Source organism: Halichoeres trimaculatus, unplaced genomic scaffold (assembly GCF_033239565.1).
Source record: "Halichoeres trimaculatus isolate MK-OKI-2021-1 unplaced genomic scaffold, fHalTri1.1 fHalTri1_scaffold_11, whole genome shotgun sequence".
Taxonomy (NCBI): domain Eukaryota; kingdom Metazoa; phylum Chordata; class Actinopteri; order Labriformes; family Labridae; genus Halichoeres; species Halichoeres trimaculatus.
In genome coordinates, this window is record NW_027437189.1 from 18,081,622 (window position 1) to 18,101,748 (window position 20,127).

Genomic DNA, 20,127 nt, shown 5'->3' on the forward strand with positions numbered 1-20,127 from the left:
GATTTTATGATTGACCACATTAGATCTTCATCATAAAAGAGTAACTATAATAAAATTTACAAAAGAAAAGTGAGTAATCTTACCACTGTTGAATTCCCCTCCTCTGGAATGACATCACATCAAAAGACTGCATCTTGCTAATGTGTGTGGAGCCTTCCTAGAGGTAAAGTTACTTAGGAGGTGGACACTAAATCCAAGGACAAATATTAAACTACAATTTTAGACAAAAATATATATTTTTTGCTGATGAAATTATAAAATATATAAAGAACCCCTTATAGCTTTATAAAAATATCCAGAAATATTTTGGAAAAAACAACAACAACATAATTTTCTTGAACGAAACAGTGGAAAGGGCACTGGGGACATGGCAAAATAGCACATTTTTGATTTTTTTAAATGGTATTTTAAAAAACTGTTAAAGTTTTATGAGTTATATCCTTGTGTTTTTAACAGATAATTAGTGAAATTTTACTAAAATGAAAAGTTTTTTTTTAAAATTGTATTACTTTCAGAAAATACAGCTGGATTTAGGCTGGGGACGCAAAAGGCACCGCATTTAAAGAATGACCCTTAAAATAAGTTTGGGCGGTCATATTCTCCTCCAAATAAGTACAGCCTATGAACTTGTTTGTAACCAGGGGCGAAAATCCCTTCTCATTGTTGGGGGGGACAATAAACAGTAAAATTTAAGACATCAATTCCTTGGGGGGGGGGGGATAAATGCTTTATTTTTTGCTGTGTTTTTTATATTGTGATATTAAACAGTGACTATAATCATATCATTGTTCCTTTAAGTCCATATCCTACCTGTCTGCAGATTTGTTTATACTCAACTGGCAATTCCAAGTGGTGTTGGTTGATAGGTTTCAGTTACACCAGTTGTGACCAAACAGTATTTATTTTCTCACCATGAACACTGGTCTGATCACAATTACAGCAGCTTTACAAGAACTGAAAGCGCAATACAAGTTCTAAAAATAGAAGAAACACTTCAGCGAATAACTACACTACACCAAATTATTCTTCAGAGATATGTTTTTATCAAACCGTCAACAAAAATAAAATCTGAATATGATACAAAACTTAAAAATGCACAATACTTTACGGATTTAAATTATAAAGTGCAAATGACTGCTACAAAACTTAAATACACAGACCTTTACACATATAAATAATAAAGTGAAACTAGGTAGATAGATAAAATACATTTGTCTTCATTGGAACTAAAGAGCCATCCATGTTCACAAATGTATCCTCTAAGTTGGATCTTGAATCTTTCAGTATTTAAAATCGTCAAACAGTGTGTTTTATGTAGCATGACTTGTTTAATACCATTAGAATACATTACTTTACTATTAGAAAATTAATTAGAACTGATTTTTATTTATTTTTTTTGGGCGGAGGGCTTTATGGAAGGGGGGACCCCTGCGTTTCCCCCGGGATTTGCGCCTATGTTTGCAACAGACTGAAACCCTTATCAATTCAAATATATCAATATTCAGGCTTTAATGCAAATCAAATGTGCAACGAAGAGCAGAGGCTTTTCAGTCAATATGATAAGCTTTTTTCAATGAATTATTTCTCAGTGCGGTTCACTCCCACGACCACTGAGCGTCTGACCCGCGGCGTGAACGAGCCTGTGCTGTCGGGAGCGCGCGCAGCAATCATGCCTCGTCCGTTGGTCGTTTTACCATTGTTGGAGCACAGGAAAAGAAATTCGTCTTTTACCTGCAGTCTCGTGGTCCCTAAACGCTCGTGCTGACACGCGACCTCGGGCTTTGAGGCGTAGACGCCATAATTCTTGTGAGCAAACACGTCGATAATAAGCGGTTTCCCCCTTCTAGTCAAAGAGGGCAGTAAGACACAAAAGGGACCGCTCTGTGTGAATGTGTGTCAGGGCTCATCCTTCATCTCGCAGGTCGTTCCTTCACCTTGGTGCTGTCCACACCGCTGACGCTGTTCAGTTTGGGGATGTAAACGTTAGGACCGCACTCCAACGGACTCGAACTGATGATATTCAACGAGTGACTGAATCCCTCGGAAAAATGAGCCTGTAGGAGCAGAAACGTGCATTAAAAGGTAAGATCGATGAGATGCACAGCGGTTTTTATTTACGTCAACTGCTTTACTGGTGAAATGCTAAATTAGCTTATGTTGAGAAAACAAGGCTTCGTCCATACAGGTGGTGTCTTGAGCACGAGCAGCTCCATTGATAAGGAAAAGTGAATTCACAGTTAAATCGTAATGCCTTCCCTCTCGCTGTGGCATATTTGCAATTCTGACTTTTCAATGTACTGAATTGTTTAAGAAATACATGGAAGCGGTCTGTTTGATATGGCTGTACTAAAAAACCCACACACCAGGCTGTAATTCTGTGATGAGCGTTATATATTATATATGTGCGCTGGATTTGGAGTGATGATTTAATTGTGCTACAAGGCGAAGGATAGCCATAAATTCCCAGGATCAAACACTGACTTTACCCCTGTTTATGATTAAGAGAAAAGCTCACCAGCATTTGAAACAAACAGGCTAATGTGGTTATCGGACATCTATTGACTTGAAGCAGTTTCTGACACGAGAACATCGAGTCTCTTGCAAACAGAGCTGCACAAACATACACTGCAGGCATTTCTGAAAATAAATTAGCTACAACCTTCGAGTCCTTAATTTTTAAACGAGGTTTAGTGTATGGTTAGACTTTTTGGTGGCTACTGTACTTCTAAGCTTTTAGAAATCCTCTTTAAAAAATATTTGAAAACATAATGTTCTGCTCTTACTTATATAAACCCACAACAGACAAACCCACCCAAAGCCAAACAGAAAGAAAACTCAACTAGCTTCAAAAAGACACGATATATCTTGTAGCCAGCCACCTCATAGTTATTTAAGCCAGATATACCCGCTTGTCCCCCTTTCTCTTTACTGAATTAGTTTTTAAGCTGAGACAGGCAACTCCAGAGAATCCTGAAAACAAGCCAGATTTTGAAAGTATCCCATTGAGAGAGTTTTTAAACTCTTTCAGTCTCTAACACATGACCACACGCTCTGTCTCTCTTCACTTTTACTGCAGGATGAGCCTCCAGAGAGCATTGCAGAGAAGAGCTGAGCATAGTGTAATAATCATATCTTTTTCCGTTCCCTGACATTTATGTGTGACTAGCATGATAGCATTAGCTAATGGAAGAATCCAGTCATGTGTGGATGTTTTTTACAGGCCTTCTCATAGATAAATTGTTTTATTAATAAATACTGAGAGTGAAAGGAGAATTAAGACAAGTTGGAGCCATATACTTATAGAATGGATTGCCCACATCGAGTTATGGAAGACACAGAATGAATAATCAATCTTCTCATTCTTTTTCATCTCAAGATGTGTTAAGACCCAGTAGCAGCAACGGAGGGGGATACCAGACAGTCAGAGGTCACAGAGAGGCCATGTTGCCAATGATAACATTCACTGCTCAGAGAAAGTGCTGTAGCCTTCGTGTGACAGTTGATGTAACACCACAAAGCCTCACAACAGATCTGTGTTTCACAGGGCATGTGACATTTTGTTTGTCACACATTTGGCTCTGTCATTTTGTGACTGTGTTAGCCCCCTGTGTTCCCAATTTCCTGTTTCTGACTCAAACACACTTTGACTGGAGTCGGCTTAGACAAAGCAACATGCTAATGTGGAACTAAGAGAGAGGAGAAGTGAATGATTATCACCACTTTTAAACTCCACCAGCTCCAGTTAGATATGTTTGAAAATAAATTTGATAGCTCTAATTATTCTCTTGTATTAATTCACTTTGACTGCACGCCTGTTTCCGGGACACACTCAGAAACCCTCTGCCATATGGTGCACAGTGATCCAGCCACAGTCATAGCTGGAGGTAGCTTAACATAAACAGGAAGAGACCCTCTAGGGTTACATTTGTGATGGAAAATTCAAGTTCTTTCTCCGTGAGTAGCTGGCCCCTTGCTAAGAAGTGCTCGTAACATTAAATGGGATTCCTGTTTCTGATTTGTGATCTGTTAAAAACCTTCACCTCGTTATTAGAGCCAGCTAACTTAATAACACTGACTGTACTGTGACTTCTGCCTATCTCAAGATTTATTCCAGATTTCTGCGAGTGGGAAGAAAGTGGAGGATGGGACTAGAAAAAAATCACACTAAAAGAGTTATATCATGACTGGCCTCATAAGGTTTTTTAGTGACTGCTCATAGTGTTTCTAAAATGAAGACAATGCAGTTGATGTAACTGTCTGCTAATGAATCCATAAAGGCGTACCAAAAGGACACATTCTGAGACTGATACTGTTTACTTTTTTTTTTTTTTTTTTTACTTATTGATAGAATGACACAAATCAACAAATTTGGAGGATATATACAATCACACTTTCCAAAAAGTTGGGACTGTGTGTAAAATGTTAATTACAACAGAATCTGATGGTTTACAAACCAGTTCAACCATAAATATAACTGAAAATAGTGCAAAGAAAAATACCATATGTTGGAATTGTAAAAATATATGTTCATTTTAAAGATTTGTCAGCAGTGTGTTTTGAAAAAGTTAAGACGCTAACATGTTTTGTGTTATGTTTCATCCCCTCCCTTTGCTGATGCAGCAATACACTGTTCAGACAATTTGGTCTAGAACCCATGCAGTGATTTCCAATGCGGAGTCATGTTCGTTAAGCTGGCAGCGCCACATCAGCCACCCAGTATTGTTTGTCTGTCTTTGTTGCCCTGATGATTTCATATACTGTGAATGAGTAAATCGCTATATTCTTTGAAATTTTATGCTAAGGAATATTTTTCTGAAACTGTCTACTTGCTCTTGTAAAGGGTGGTGAACTTCCATCTCCCCATCTTTACTTGGGGCTGTTCGTGAATGGCTCAACCATAGTAAAAAAATGGACGTCTGCTTGCTCGGCTCCAAGTGAAGTCTCCACAAAAACTGCTCCCCCTGGTGGCTGGCTGCAGTATAGGTTAAAAAATCCAGCTTTCCAGCCATTACAGATGGGCTGTGGTCAAACTTTAAAAAATTAATACTACTCTTAGAAATGTTTCTCACGTCTGATTGTTGTGGTGATTTGAAGATAACATTTGGCTGTCTTGTATTCAAGTTCTCTTCTTTCTGAAAAGTTTTGTTTTCAGTAGTTATACGAGGTTAAAAATGAGGCTTTACGCAACTTTTAACTATGATTGACAGATGCCGTTCTTCTGTATTTTTTGGGGGGATTGTAAAATATGTCGAGAGGTAGAGTCAAGAAGTGATTAGACTCACGAAAGAAAAAAAAAAACATTATTTTTGTCACCCAGCTCCACTCAGATTCTCCCAGAATCCCTCATCGTCTCTGGCTGCAATTGCTGCCAATGGTAGCGCCTGTGGTGGGAGAATTTTGGCTTCAAAACCATATAATGATAAATGGCGGAGCCACGCTGTCCACTCTATATACAGTCTATGGGCCCAACATGTTGTCAACAAGCAGAACAGGCTGATAAATCTAATCTTTTCTAGCACAAAAATGGGAATAACATGGATTAGCTGCAAAAAGAGAACTAAACATAAAATAATTTTCAAACCCATATAGTCCAGTTCTCTGCCTACTTTTTTATAATGAAAAATATTGGAATGTCATGAAGGTCATGTGTCAGTCGGGAGCATGACCAAGTCAGGGTGGCAGAAAGTACATGCTGAGGCAGCACTGATTTTGCTGGTCTATATAGGCATGCCATCTCTAGGGAATCTCTGTACTGACTCCCCACCAGTTGGTCATCTTTGTAGCCAGAGATGGGGATAATAAATCTGTTCTCAATTTCTCTCCCCAAAAAGAGCTGTTGATTGTTCCAGAGTTAGCTTAAAGACGGTTTATATCTGCACTCTAGTTTATAGAAATGAGAGCTTAGTTTTATAATTATATCTGTTGCGAAACATCAGATAGACTATTTATAATCTGTATTGTTATCAGCCCTAAACAATGATAGTGTTAAACATCTAATCTTTACTTCTGATAGGCTCAGCCCCCCTGGAGTGCCTCTCGGTCATAGTGTTGGTCTGTTGCAGACCCGCGTCAATATGGGGGTTTCAAAAACCTAAAAAGTGCCACCATCAATAAAATACTTATGTGATTAAAAGATTTGATAAAAGTTAGCATTTACTGATCCCTATTACTCACACTTTTTATCTTTGTGCTTCAGAGCTGATCTTTTTGCTGATCATTAATATTGAGGTTCAGTAGTGTGCTAATTTGATGGTAAAACTAGCCAGGGCAAATTTTATTCCAAAAGGTAAATTGTCACCATTGACCTCTAGGAAGATGAGAGTTCAAGCTCCCATAAGCACTTCTAGAGCCTGATACTTCCTGATTTCCTCCTGACTGAAGCTAAGAGTGTTTCCATGGCTTGTTTTTGAGACTTCAGTGGAGCTAAGGGGCTGACACGGGAGCTTAAATCACGGTCAGCTGGTTGGACTGCATGCTGATAACTCACCCTGCCTCCTTGCTGTGCATGACTGGAACTCTGTGATTAAACAGAAAGTGGCATTTGCCCTCAACAAGTTATTGCTGTTGTTGTTGTTGTTGTTTCAGTCTTAAAGTGTTGCTTGTGCATATTTACAAGCTTCTGTCACTCACTGTAATTGGATACTTAACTGTGACTGTGACTTAGATGTGCTCGAAAAAAACAACAAAAAAAACAATTTCCGAAAAAGAAAAAAAAAGTCAGGATTTAAAATTGTTAACAAAAAATCCAGATTCTATGATACATCATTTTTTTCCCCTGCAGGAAATTAGACTCTACGGGTTTGATAATAATTTATTATGCATAACTGAGAGTGGAGTCTTGTTTCCTTGATAGCAAAGCTAAACAGACGTTTCTTTTTAAAAAATTCATATTTATTAGCCTTTTTGAATTCTCATCAGATTGGGTAACACCAAGACTGACTGGCTCTGTGTAAAATACATCTGTATTAAAAAGCAGACAGGCCTTCCTTAATCATTTTTACCCAATACTTTCTGCTACCTTCATTCCCTACATTTGTCAACTCTTGACTTTAAGTTCAGAACTGATCAATCACTGATCAACTGCTCCATCATTAGCCACTCTGCTCCACTGTACTCAAATCAGACTGGAAACTGTGTTTGGTTTGTTGCATAGCAACTGAATCAGTCTTAGAGAAAACATTCAGCAGAAAACACAGGTCAGACTAACTGCTCGTTCCCCTGTGAATATAAAAATAAACCTGCTAATTAACCTTTGATGTGAAATACAGGCTTAATCAAAGTGTGTCCAGCAAACAGGCTCTGCCCACAGATTAATGAAGTACAAAAACAATGAGTGAATATCCTTTGAATGATTTAGGATGTAAAATGAGTATATAATGAACTTCAGTTATACCAATAGTTGTCAAGTACAGATAGGTTGTTCAGCTAACCCTCCTCTTGGATTTATGATCCAAGCTGATTTCAAGACCTGCTTAAAGATGCACAGCTCTAGATGCTGCTGCCACAAATAATTCTGGAGGGTCTACTATAATAATAATCATAATAATAATAATAATAATAATAATAATAATAATGATGATGATAATAATAATAATAATAATAATAATAATAATAATAATAATAATAATAATAATAATAATAATAACAATGATTACAACAACAACAACAACAACAACAATAATAATAATAATAATAATAATAATAATCAATTCATCAGTGTTCAGTCCTCAGAAACTTGACATATTGTGTAAGATGAGTAAAGGCATCAAGAGATATTATGGAGATTGAGTGGATGTAGGGGACTGTGTGCCACACTTTCTTATAAAAGTGGGTTTTGAACCACGGGTGTTTGGATGGAGATTGTTCCAGAGGGCTTGGCTGTGTTTTGAGGTCAGTAAAGGGAAGGCCAAGGAAAAGATGCTGTTGCAGCAGTCCAGTCAGGAGGTTGTGAAGGCATGGATGAGGGTTTCTGCAGCAGATGAGGAGAGGGTCAGTCTGAGCAATACTTGACAATACAATACAATACTTTGTTAGTGGAAGAAGGATATTCTGGTTATGTTTCTGATGTGTGGTGGCGAGGAGAGAATGTTTCAGGCTTGCAGGGAGGGTGTAACTGAGGAGTTCTGAATGGAGGGAACGAAGGCTTTGTGGCCACTAAGATTGCGTTCAGATTTATTGCAGTTAAATTTTAGAAAGTTGTAGTTCATCAAGTGTCAATGAGGCAGTTACTGAGGGTTGAAAAGATGACACACAGTGGCAGTTTTGGTGGAAATGTACAGGTGGGTATCACTGGCAAAACAGTGGAAAAGTAGCCTGTGGCGGCGTATGATATGGCAGAGGAGAAAGTCTGAAGAGGATAAACAGGAAGGGACCAAACACTGATCCTTGGGGCACACCATCTGAAACACTGTTGGCATGAGATTTGCAATTATTGACTGAGATGAACTGAATTCAGTCTAAGAGGAAGGAGTTAAACCAGGAGGTTGAATGATGATGTCTATAGACTATATCAGGGGCTATAATTCCCCCACCCCCCCCAAAAAAAATGCACAAAGATCTGACATTTCCTCAACTTTTTTCCAACCCAGCTTTTAAACAAAGACTAAAATAATGATTTAAATTTGAAAGAAAAAAAAAATTCTTAGGAAAATAAAAAACATGATTTAAAATCGTTAAACAAAAAACCCCTGAAACTTCAATATATATTGATTTTTTTTCACCCACCCCTAAATAATAAAAGCAAAACCTGAGGCATATCTGTGCTGTCTTCCAGATTTCCCTTCCTCCTGGTGTATGTCTGTTTAATAACATAGATGTCTCCACACAAAACAGAGATATCAGCCTCATGAGGAGAGAAAATCCCCTTAGTTAGTTTTAAGGTTCCCTCCTGCAGTGTGTTGAGTTAAAGCCAGTCCTGCTGATCATTTGCCACATGAGAGGGAACTGCTCCTGTGCTCTCATTGATAAGTATAATGAGTGAGAAATAATGAGTGCTCATTGGGGATGAGTGAGATTGATGGTGTTGTTTCCTCTGAGGGCCATTGTAATCCCTCACGGGGAGAAAGAGAGCTCTTCACCTGCACTGAACCGGTGCCACATGCACCACATATAGACTCTCTGATGCTGTTTAAAATGAAATCGTGTCAAGGGTTTGTGTAGTATTTCACATGCTCATTTTTATGAATTGTTCAACTTGTTGAGACAAATCTAAAATAAGAAGTACTTTTTATTTTAATATTCTTAGCTGTATTTCAGTTGCTGTGATGATTTTCTTCCTCTTACATTGATCAACTAGTTAGTTTATTAATTTATAACTCCTGTTTTCTTTTATGATGACACGTTTTCCTAAAAGAAGTCACTGAAACCAAGAAAGGTAATGTGTAAAAAGACTCTTTTTGTTAAAAAAAATAGATTTGGTAAATAAAACAGATAGTTATCGTTAGATATAAATTTAAAAGTGAAATAGTTGTCTTTGATTAGATTTTTGTTTCATCTCCCCTCCTCTTTCCCATGTGTCCCCACAACCCCCTCTGGTGCCCCTCTTGGGACCTCCTGAGGTGAAAGACCCTCACTTTAAAAAATACTGCCCAAAATGTTCTTTTTGCAGTATGTCTTTAAGGCAATAGCAAACTCAATAGTTCATCATTGACAATGAATGTCAAAAAACAACAGCTAATTTAAATCACCCTCAAAGTAAAATTGACTGAGTTCTGTTGATTTGGAGTAGGAATTTAACTCTCATGCATGAATTGCAAAAGCCTGTGTCAAGATTTTTCCCTTAAGTGTTTTTATTCTTCTTAGGGCATAAAAAACTGTTTTCATTTTTTAAATACATTTTTTCAAATCAAGTTACAGATGTTATGTCTTGTCCAGTGGACTACATGCGTCTGAGCATTTAATATGTAACAGCATAAACTTACTCTGAAAATGATTTTTTTTCTTTTGGTAATAAGTAATACCATTTTAACATGTTTTTACTTATTTAACTCATTGTTGCAAGATGTACACCTCAGTAGGGAAATGGTTAATCATAACTTATTGCTTATTTGAAACGAAGTTTTCAGAAATAACAGAGTTATATAACTACTCAGATGTCACTGTACTTATAGGGCTCTTTTGGAAAAGAAGGATTGAGAATATGGGCCCCTGAGGGGCTATAAATGTGGCTGTCTGGTAGTTTTATTTTTTTTTATTGTTTCAAAGTCAGTGAAAGTTTATTTGCAGTAACATCGACTGGCCCCTGAATTAACCTCTGAGCAGCGTTGCAGAAGAGATCACTCTAGAGCCTGATATGTAGTTCCACCATTGAGACCATTGCATGTTGGAGACTTTTAAATAGTGATCCACTGCAGTGAATACTGTACACCAGAGGGTTAAACATGCACACATACCTCAGAGATACTTCAATACACAATTCTTGAGAGATCAAAACTAACAACAGTGTCAATATTTTAACTTTTGAATTTAGTTATAATTTTATCTCAATTGAGTTGATGGTTAATAACTGTGTTTTTAACAGAGAAGAGGAGAAACTGCCCTCTAGGTGAAGAGCGCCCTGGGTTTAATACAGAACAGAAAAGTGAGAAAAAAGGAATGAACTGAAAAAGATTTCCCTTTTTAATCAAACTCTGGAAGATGTAAGTAGGAAGCATGACTTTTGCTTATGAATTTGTAGCTTTTCTCCCTCTCAAGTGTAAGTCTAGTGTATGTCAGTGTTATCCCCACAGTTTGCCTCAGAATAGTTGCTGGGTCTAGTGATTTTCTGATGTTTCCAGTATGTCCTGACAGGTCATCATATTACATAAACATATGTTTTAGATAACTTATTTATTCAGCCTCTTTGAGGGAAGTGCTCTCCAATGCTCATTTCACTTGTTTTCTAATCTTCTAATATTCCAACCCAAGATCCAAAAGCAATGAGCACTGCACAGTTTATCATGCTTATTTTGGGCTGTCATATTTCTGTTTTGATTAGTTAAGTCAATAAAGATTGAAGACAACTCATATTAAAGAGAAGCTATTGTAAGATTAGAGCAATTGTGCCTTTACTTAACTCATGTTCTCCTTGGCAACTGGGTTACCAAGCACAGCACGCTGAGCAGAACCGAGGAACCAAAGATGGCCCCTGGCTTCTCTTCCACTGTTCAGTGGATCCCAAGCAGATGTTCAGCAAATGAAACTGAAAATGTTTTCTATTGCGCGTCAAGTTTGTGTCTTGCAATTTGAAGAACTGTTGACTGACAGAAAACAACGCCACTGGTTATAAATAATTACATAAGCCTTTATAGTGAATGTTTTTTTTCAAGCTGTCTGACAGATTCTCATATTTCTCTCTTAGCTGTTGGTTTTTAATATCACTACCAAGATTCATGAAAGAATAAATGTCAGACGTTGAGAAGCTGCTTTTTCTGGTTAGAAAAAAAATGTCACAACAACCTGGGAATGTAAATACAACAGTAACACTGAATGCACTCGCATCATACTAGACTACATGATCTGATCTTTAAGATTAAGTAAGATCACCCAGTCAACATGTTGGTACAAGAGCAACATGCAAGATGTAAGTATCACAAAACGAATTAACCTGTGTTTTAGTTTTGTCACCTGCAGGAATCACTTTCATCTGCTGTGTGGGCTTTGCTGGGATTTTTTTCAAAATAAGTAAATTGTTACGATCTGAATATACAACAAGGTTTTTAAAAAGAAGAAATTGTTATAAATTAGAACAAAACTTAAACTGTGGCTGAAAGAGCACTGCAGAGCATTTTCAATATTTCACATGTTTAATAATTGCTTTAAAGTGAGATGGGGAAATGAAGGACTGCTCCTGACATTTCCGGTTTAAAGCTTTGAACCCTCAAGCTGCAGAGGACTGTGCCCGTACAGCCTAGCATGAGTGTTTTTAGTGTGTTAATGTAACTCAGGCTGCTGCTACTGTGCCATAAAGAGGGGGAAAAAATCATACCTGCTGACTTGACTTTCAGAGTGAAATACCTGCCATGTGTAAGCATCAGAGATGTAATATTAAACACTGCCCAGGGGAAAGCCGTGCAGCCTCAGGGGGCACAGTATTTTCCTCTCTGACAGCTTCAGGGACGAGTTGCTGCTTGGGAAACAAGACCCCATGCATCATACCTGTCAGCAGAAGGCTTATAACAAAGGTCTACCTCCTTTCTCTCTTCCAGCTCATACCAAACCATAGTTTGGAGACGAGGTTCAGCGTCACGTACAGGCGAGTGTTTGTGACAAATTCGAAGAGGTTAAATTAGTGATGATAATGAAATTGGCTTGTGACGTATTCTGTCGCCTGTCACTCCAAGTAAGTCTTCAATTACAAAGAAACCTGCTCTGTCTCATATATGTTGGTCACATTTTTAAATGTAACGATGCTGTCTACATGCTGGCCAGCCTTATAATCCATAGAAGAGATGAGCCTCAGCAAATGTTTGATCTGCTCCACAGTGAAATAAAAGTCAAGACTGGGAAAAACCAAGATGGTCAATAAGTGTAAAGAAGTGAGGAGTCAGCTTTAAAATACAGATTCAAAATGAGTCCTGAGGCTGAACTGGAAAGCTATGGTAGACAGTATTTGAAACTCTACCAGAAAAGAAAAATGTGCTTATGAAAACAACGCATCAAGATGACGCAAATGCCCATGGTATCATCATCAGGGTTATTTTCAAGTTCTGAACTCTAAACCTATGAATGAGTAAAGAGGAAGAGGAAAAGTAAGGAGGAAGAATTGAAGAGGTCTGTTGTGTGTGCTGTGCTACAAAGCGCATTTGATATTTGAAGAAATTCAGGAAGTAGATAAAGAAAACATACTGGGAAAAAAAGCTTGCAGTGTTTGAATACTGACTGTTTATGGTTTTAGTTGGTAAAAACACAGCTGCAATTTCTACTATATCATGGAAAAAATACTTTGTAGATTAAAACTTTGCCTCTTAATTTTGAACAACCATAACTTTTATCATAAAGCACTGAGTGAACATGAATTGTTCAAGGCGTTGTCACCTATTGTTATCATTATTCAGGCGTTCTTTAACTTTGCCCTGAAAGTCTTCATCACTGGAGGATTTAGATAGTTCATAAAAGATACGAGCATTAATACGTTTTAATGCTTAAACATAGACACTGATCTCTCTCATAATCCTCCCTTCATCAACAGCAAAAGAGAGAAGCTGCCCATTTGTTTGAAATTCAGTAATCAAGTTTGAGAGGAAGTCTTGGCAGTGTGCTAACCATGAGTGCAGATTCCTCCTGTGTGCAGGACAGAGGACAGATTTGGCTCAGAGACAGAGACCCTGGGGGCTGTGGGTGATAAGGCTGGCAGTTAAAATATGTTAAGAAGACCTTTAAGTGAAGTGTTAAAACAAGGCAAATGCTTCAACCACTGACAGTGCTTACACATCGATAGCACAGAGACACTGTGATACCAACTGTAAAACCACTTCTGTATCTGCATTCACCTTTCCTGGATTCTTCCAGATAATACTTTCTTAACACTGTCACCTCAGCTCATCTTAGTGCTCAGAAAAAAATTGCCCAGAAAATTGTGCCTAATGTCTTCAAAGAATCAAATTGTTTTAATAAAAAAAAATACTGGAGATTACCTGCCAGGTAGGGATGGGTACTGAATTAGTTACTTTTATAAGTACTGACCGAATTCTTTCAAGAGTATCAGGTACCGATTCACGTAAAATCAAAAAGGTACCATGTTTAGGTACCTAAATGCATCTTTAGCCGCGTTTCCACCAAGCAGACCATTGTGGCGTTTTCACTGACTTATCCCGGGACAGATCCTCAAATAACTGAATTGAGCCATCCCACTTTTTTGGGACCCTATAGTATGGGCGCCAGATTGAACCGATCCACTCTTGGAAGGTGGAGCAACACACGGCAGACCGTTGATTGCTCAAAAGAATCGTCACTTACCCCAACAGCGGCTGCATTTCTCCTGGCGGCACACAGACTTCTCTGAAACAAAGCTCGATTGCACTTTGTATCAAAGAGCTACATGCCAATCAATCAATTTATTAGCGGGGTAAACTGTGTCGTGCTGCTACAGCGTCACACTATTGTTTAACAGCTGCGGCTTTCGGCAACCGGCTTACAAGCTGCCTACCACGAGAGGGCAAAGTTTTGCTGTGGAAACGCAAACGGGATCAGGCTTAATTGTACTGAATCGTGCCAAACCGTACTGAACCGATCCGGACCTCTTGGTGGAAACGTGGCTTTTGGATGTATCTGGCAATTTACATCATCCTCATTTTAGAGGCTGATGTAAAGTGCCAGTCAGTAAAAACTAATCCCCCACACACACACACTCACACACACATTCATACAGCAAAATTAAACTCTTTGTCACATCAGCAAAACAGCACCAGAGTTCCAAGTTAGTTAAACAAAGTATTGTACCACCTGCCAGGGTTATACCTCCAGTTAATGGCTTCTGCCAAAATGATCTACTACCCCGTTAACAAGCACAGATGACAGATGGCATCTATTCAAGAAAATGGAAATAATGTATGTCAAGAAATACCTTTAAGTAAAACCTAAGGCTGGTGGAGCTCGCTCTGCTCACACTTAGCAAACCAACTTAGCATTGTTTACCTGCAACTGTGTGAGCTGTGCGTATCAGACTTTTAAAAAGAGATATTTAACTGGCTGTGCTTATTTGTATTTTTAAGGCCCAAATATAATCTCCTCGCTGTTTCCTTCCAATGTACTCCAGCTGCTCTTTCATCTATAACACTGCTGCAGCTGCTGTGCCAAAGTTACAATGAGCTGCTTACTTCAAAGGGTTGGAGGTCTGCATTAAAGAAAATGTAACATAGTTCTGATTTGAAACCCTGATGCAATGATAACCCAGGATATTTTCATTGTCATTGTGATTAATTAATACTTTTTAAATATACAGATGTTTTTAGAACTTAAAAACCAGATAAAACTCAGAAATGAAACTGTTGCTCTCTTAAGTGTCTTACAAACAAGTTTTCCATAAATGCACTGTAGAGTCTTACATCAGATACAGAAGGTAAATGAATCAGCTCTAACGGTCGGGGAGAGTGACTACAGAAAGACTGAAAAGGCCAAATCGAGGCAAAATAGAATCAAAGTTGAGGATATAATCCAGCTCTTGTTCCTTTTATTAAACCCTGCTCAACTCTCTCTGACTGTTCCCACAGGTTGAAAAACTCGAGTTGCCTGCAAACATCCTGTAATGACCCAGTTAGACCTTATTGCAATTTCTTGTATTAATTGAAAGCTGCCAGTGTCCCTCCGGAGCCTTGTGAATCACCCCAGCAGTGGAGCTCTGAGTGTATTTCTGCTTCTCTCAGCTTGTGCTGTTAAATTGGAAACACAGCTGGATAGACAGAAAGCGGACTTGTTTTTGTATAATGTGCCTAAGTTGAAACATGACTTATCGTGATTAAGAGCAGTGTTGGTTAAGTGGTCTTCTTTGTACTGTCTCATTAGCTGTACGAGGTTTTATGCAGCTAATGTAATTAACTAAATGAATAGAGGGACTCCTCCCTTCACTGTGCTTAAAATGTCTTTTCTTCATCCATCTCAGCTCTGTGAGTCAAGGAAAGCACTAAATAAGTAAAGTCAAAGTTTTACATTTGCCAACGCTACAGTATGTTGCTTAATACAGTATAACTGCTGCATGTGAGTTAAAATGAACATTATCAAAAACAGCTTAGCTTGTGTAATCACCTTTAGCCTCTAGCCTGTGCTGTATCACTCCCCTATTAGGCTTTCTTCTGCTCTTCCAACTGAAAGGTCAAGTTACAGTTAACAAAAACTAACGAAATAACGAAATGAGAGGGAGGTGACAAAGTATATGGAACATATAATATAGAATAGAACTTTATTGTTATTGTAACAAGCACAACAAAATTGAAGTCACAGCAGTAATCAAGAAAACAAAAGTAAGAAAGTGTATAGAAAGTGCAAAAAGGTCCATAAGAGAATTGATGATGACAGCTTGTCCATCATTGTCCAGTTCAGCCAGCCTCCACCTCCACAGGGTCCAGGACTGAGCTTCTTCAGTCATACTCCATCTCTGTCTCCTGGATCCTGTCTGCTCACTGCAGGTGAAGCTCTTCCAATGTGGTGTTGGTGTCTGATGTTAGCTCCTTTAGCCATGTCTGCGACTAGCATGATGCTACTCTGCTCTCTGGTATTCCCTCTGTTGCTGGGTTACCACAGCTAGCTCGTCCATCTTATTGGAGATAGATCTTAAGTTCCCAATAACGATGGATTGAAGGACAGGTCCATGTCGTCACTTCTTCGCTCACACCTGAGAACCAGCACGTTGTCCTCACCTCCTTCTCCTCACCTTGTGGGAAGACATCAGGCCTTGCACTAGTTAGCATTGACATGCTACAGGCTGCTAACAGCTGAGTTCACATGTAAACAATGTGGCCATGGTTACATGTAGGAGTAGGATCTCCAGACAAACGCAGAAAAGAGTGAAAATATCGCTGAAGCCACAATGTTTGGTTTTCATGACCAACAAATGAGCCATAAAAAGTAATGATCCACGATCGAGACGAGAGAGATTTGTCAAAAGGAAAAATCCCTCTAATCTCAAAGTCTATTTGAAAACAAAAACAAATTGAAGCCAAAATGAAATTGAAAACAGAGGTCTAAACTATAGTGATAAAAAAAAAACTATTAAGAAAAATTTAAACCTTGCCAAAGGGCCCTTGGGGGTCTGTGTATTTATGACCAGGAAAATATGAATCAAAAGTGCATGTAACTGAAGCACAAACATCTGATGGTGATCCTCGCTGTAAAAAATTACCATTTTAAACATTTTAACCTCTAATTAGTTCTTTCAAGCGTTTGATGTATCTTTAAGAATTCTTCCACACAAAATGAAATAATAATTGGTGACCTACATCCTTCAGGGTATTAAAATGAACAGCAATGATAAAAAGTTATGAAAAATCAAGAACCACATGGCAAGAGATGCTGTTAATGAGACAGGGAAATGTGCAACTGAATATGTTCATGCTTCTTTTATTTGTAACTTAACAGCCCAGTGATGAAGAAAAAATGAAAATCCCCTTTGGTTTTGTCCAATCCAAAGTATAATTCAGTTTCATTGATTGAATGTTAAGTGTTCAAGCTGTGTAAAGTAGCATAAATCAAACCTGGCAGGGACAAAACCTTATGTTGTCAGTAGAAAAAAAAGAGTATTTGTGGCGTTTTTAGTGTAATGCTACAGTTCAGCTAGTTTCCAATTACATAGTCCATCAGATGGGAATCAATATCACTCACAGCAAAGACCACAAGTCAGGATTTATGAAAGTGTGGTGCTTAAAGGCCAATTTGAATATGAACACACATTAATCTCAGGCTTTAGAGCATCCTCTCAGTCTGATCAATAGATATGCCCAAAGAGGGGCAGATCATTCAGAAGAGAAAAAACTGAATGGTGTTTCAGGTTATAGATTCCCATGTTACCAAGCATACAGTGATTCTGAAACCCCCCAAATGAAAACCTGCCCCACAGTCCCAGTTCCAGCTGTACTGTGCTCCAGGCTGAGGAATCAGAAGTGGTGAAGGCAGCAGTTTCTAAACTCTGTTTGGGCTGAGATGATGAAGACAGGATGATGGGCTTAGGGTGCAGGCTAAGCTGTGGCTAAATAATTCACAAAGCATGTGAAAAGATGATAGGCCAAGATGATGTGTATGTGCAAAGTTGTAGTGACCAATACAGATATGCAGGTACAAAAAACTTTGTGAACTAATTCACTTATGATTGTATTGTAATCTCTAATTTTATTGAAAATGCCATGAGTATAAGTGGTAAAAGCACATCACTGCCCTTGGTATTCTAATTATTTAGTAGGTGTGTCAATCATACTTTTAGATGCTTGTTTTTTGAGAAAATTTCTTATAAAACAGATTTTTTGTCTCCTTTTGTGCAAGTACAAAAGCTGTTTAAAAGTTTTTGAACAATGATTGTTTTATTCATTCTGGTTTTTAAAAAAGCAATTAAAAGATGCACTTTTTTTTCCTAACTTCTGTACTTGATAAAAACTTACTTACATTTATTTAAACTCTGTTTGTGGTGCTTTCTCCTTGCATTCTCTGCCTTTGACTTCAAGTGGATGACAGTTATCTAAAAGGCAGAGAAAACAAAATAATTAGCTTTTGTTTATCTTAAACTGTGCAGTTATAATTCTGTTTTTTCATTGCTGTGAGAAACCCCATTTTATTCAGTAATGCATTCAACTACACTTATCCTTAGTTTCTGTGTACATTTAATGTGTTGAATGCAGAGGATTCATTTTTAAAAAGTCACATCACTTTCATCCCTGCAGAGTCTTTGAGGTCATTTGTGAATATTTGAAGAAAAACAGGCAGTGCTGAGTGGATTTACTGCACAAATTCACTCCTGGGAGACTATATGAGAAAGGTCTTAGTGACCCAGTAAAGCACATCAACCATGTGAGTTAGATGGTTGGAGTGATCTGGACAGAAATGCTCAGTTAATTTTGTCAGCAGTTTTCCAGTGTGAAATAATGAGCTGACATTATGTTTGATCAAACAATACCAGAGGCTGTGAATAAGCTCTGAGTTCAGATCTGAAATGTGTTAAACTGAAATCACACAAATACCTCTTGAAGGCAAATTATTTGTCATTCGTGATACAAATGAAAACAGGCTCAGCTGCGATCTCTCCTCAGTAAACTCTGATAACATCAGTGTTGATTTAAATATATATTTATGGGAGGTCAAACAATTCAAACCACATACATTTCCAAATTGCCAGTTAGACGTCATTCCTGCACCGCCCTTTATTGCTCTTATAAACAAAGCAGTTACATCATCTCTTTCCATGGCAGCAGTGCAGAAGGACTTTCAACCTGTGGTGTTATTTGTGCTGCTTTTACAGTGTTTAGAGTCTGATTCAACTGAGGTTTCAGTCTCAAGTCAACAAACACTGCAGCTCAGTCTGTCCCACCCAGCTGGGAAGTCCTGGATCAAAGCTATGAAACATTCCTTTTTTATTCTGGCTTGCTTTTGTCTTTGTTTTTTTTTTTTCTTAGATTCTTCAGCATTTGATAACACTTGAACGCAATGACTCTTGGATTTTCCTTTTTGTTGAATGTTACTGGAATAGTATCTTTTCTCATCTTTGTTTCTTGTTGTATTAAAATCACCGTGGAACAACTTGTTGGCTATCTTTGATGTTTAGGGAGGAAGTGAAAGCTGAGTTCATGTTTGCCTTCATTTTATATTGTTGTCTGCATTCAAAGAAAGACAAACTGCTGGCCCTTCGGTGTCATCCTGGTAATACTCCAGGAGGTGTTGTGGATAGTGAAAAACTGCTCTGTTGTTCTCTGACAAAAAGGAGGCTTTAGTTTTTTTTATTGTTACTTTCTGCAGTGTCCTTGTTTATTTCACCCTTGGTCAAATGGATACGTCTGTAGAAATGGATGTTTTGGTACAAATGCAGCAGAATGATTCAAAATAGGGGTGGGAGAAAAAATCTTTATTCGTTATATCAGGATTTTTTGTTTGGCAATATCAAAATTGGGATTCTTTGTCAAAAAATCTCTTCTTTTTCAAATTCAAATTCTTCATTTCAGTCTTTGTTTATAAACTGGATTGCAAAAAAGTTACCACTTTTCTCCAGCAGAGGGTGAAATGTTTCTGTCCGACTCATGTGATGTATATTTTATGGGAAAACATGGCTCCTGATATAGTTTGTAGACATTATTATCATAACTGGACTTTTTCACATGGTCTAGTGTTAAAAAAGCAAACCTAGAATTGTGAATATCGAAGAATTGCAATTTAAATTGAATCGGCATCCCAAAAATCACGATAGGATCGAAATGCGAGAATAGTATATCGTCCCAGCCCTGATTACCTCTGCCAAAGTTATGTTTTTGGTAGAGTTTGTCTGTCTGTCTGTGAACAACATAACTCAAGATTCAACATTCAAGATGCTTTATTGTCACAAGATAATTTACAAGTACATACACTGTGAAAAACTTGTGTTGGGGTCTTTGCCCCGTGGTTTAAAACACAATACAGAATAATAAAATAAGGGATAAAAGCGGGTATGTTAAAAAAAAACTAATTAAAACAGTTAAAGAC

General features: G+C 37.9%; 1 protein-coding gene across 2 annotated transcripts in view; it reads left to right on the top strand.

Annotated features, from left to right (window-relative positions):
• Window positions 1-1,612: 1,612 nt before the first annotated feature.
• gpr153 (G protein-coupled receptor 153) overlaps window positions 1,613-20,127 on the top strand; it is a 43,209-nt gene continuing 24,694 nt past the window's right edge. For both annotated transcript variants that reach the window (XM_074681274.1, XM_074681275.1), the window contains exon 1: window positions 1,613-2,082. The gene's annotated coding sequence lies outside the window, so the exon portion shown is untranslated. The remainder of the gene's footprint in view (window positions 2,083-20,127) is intronic.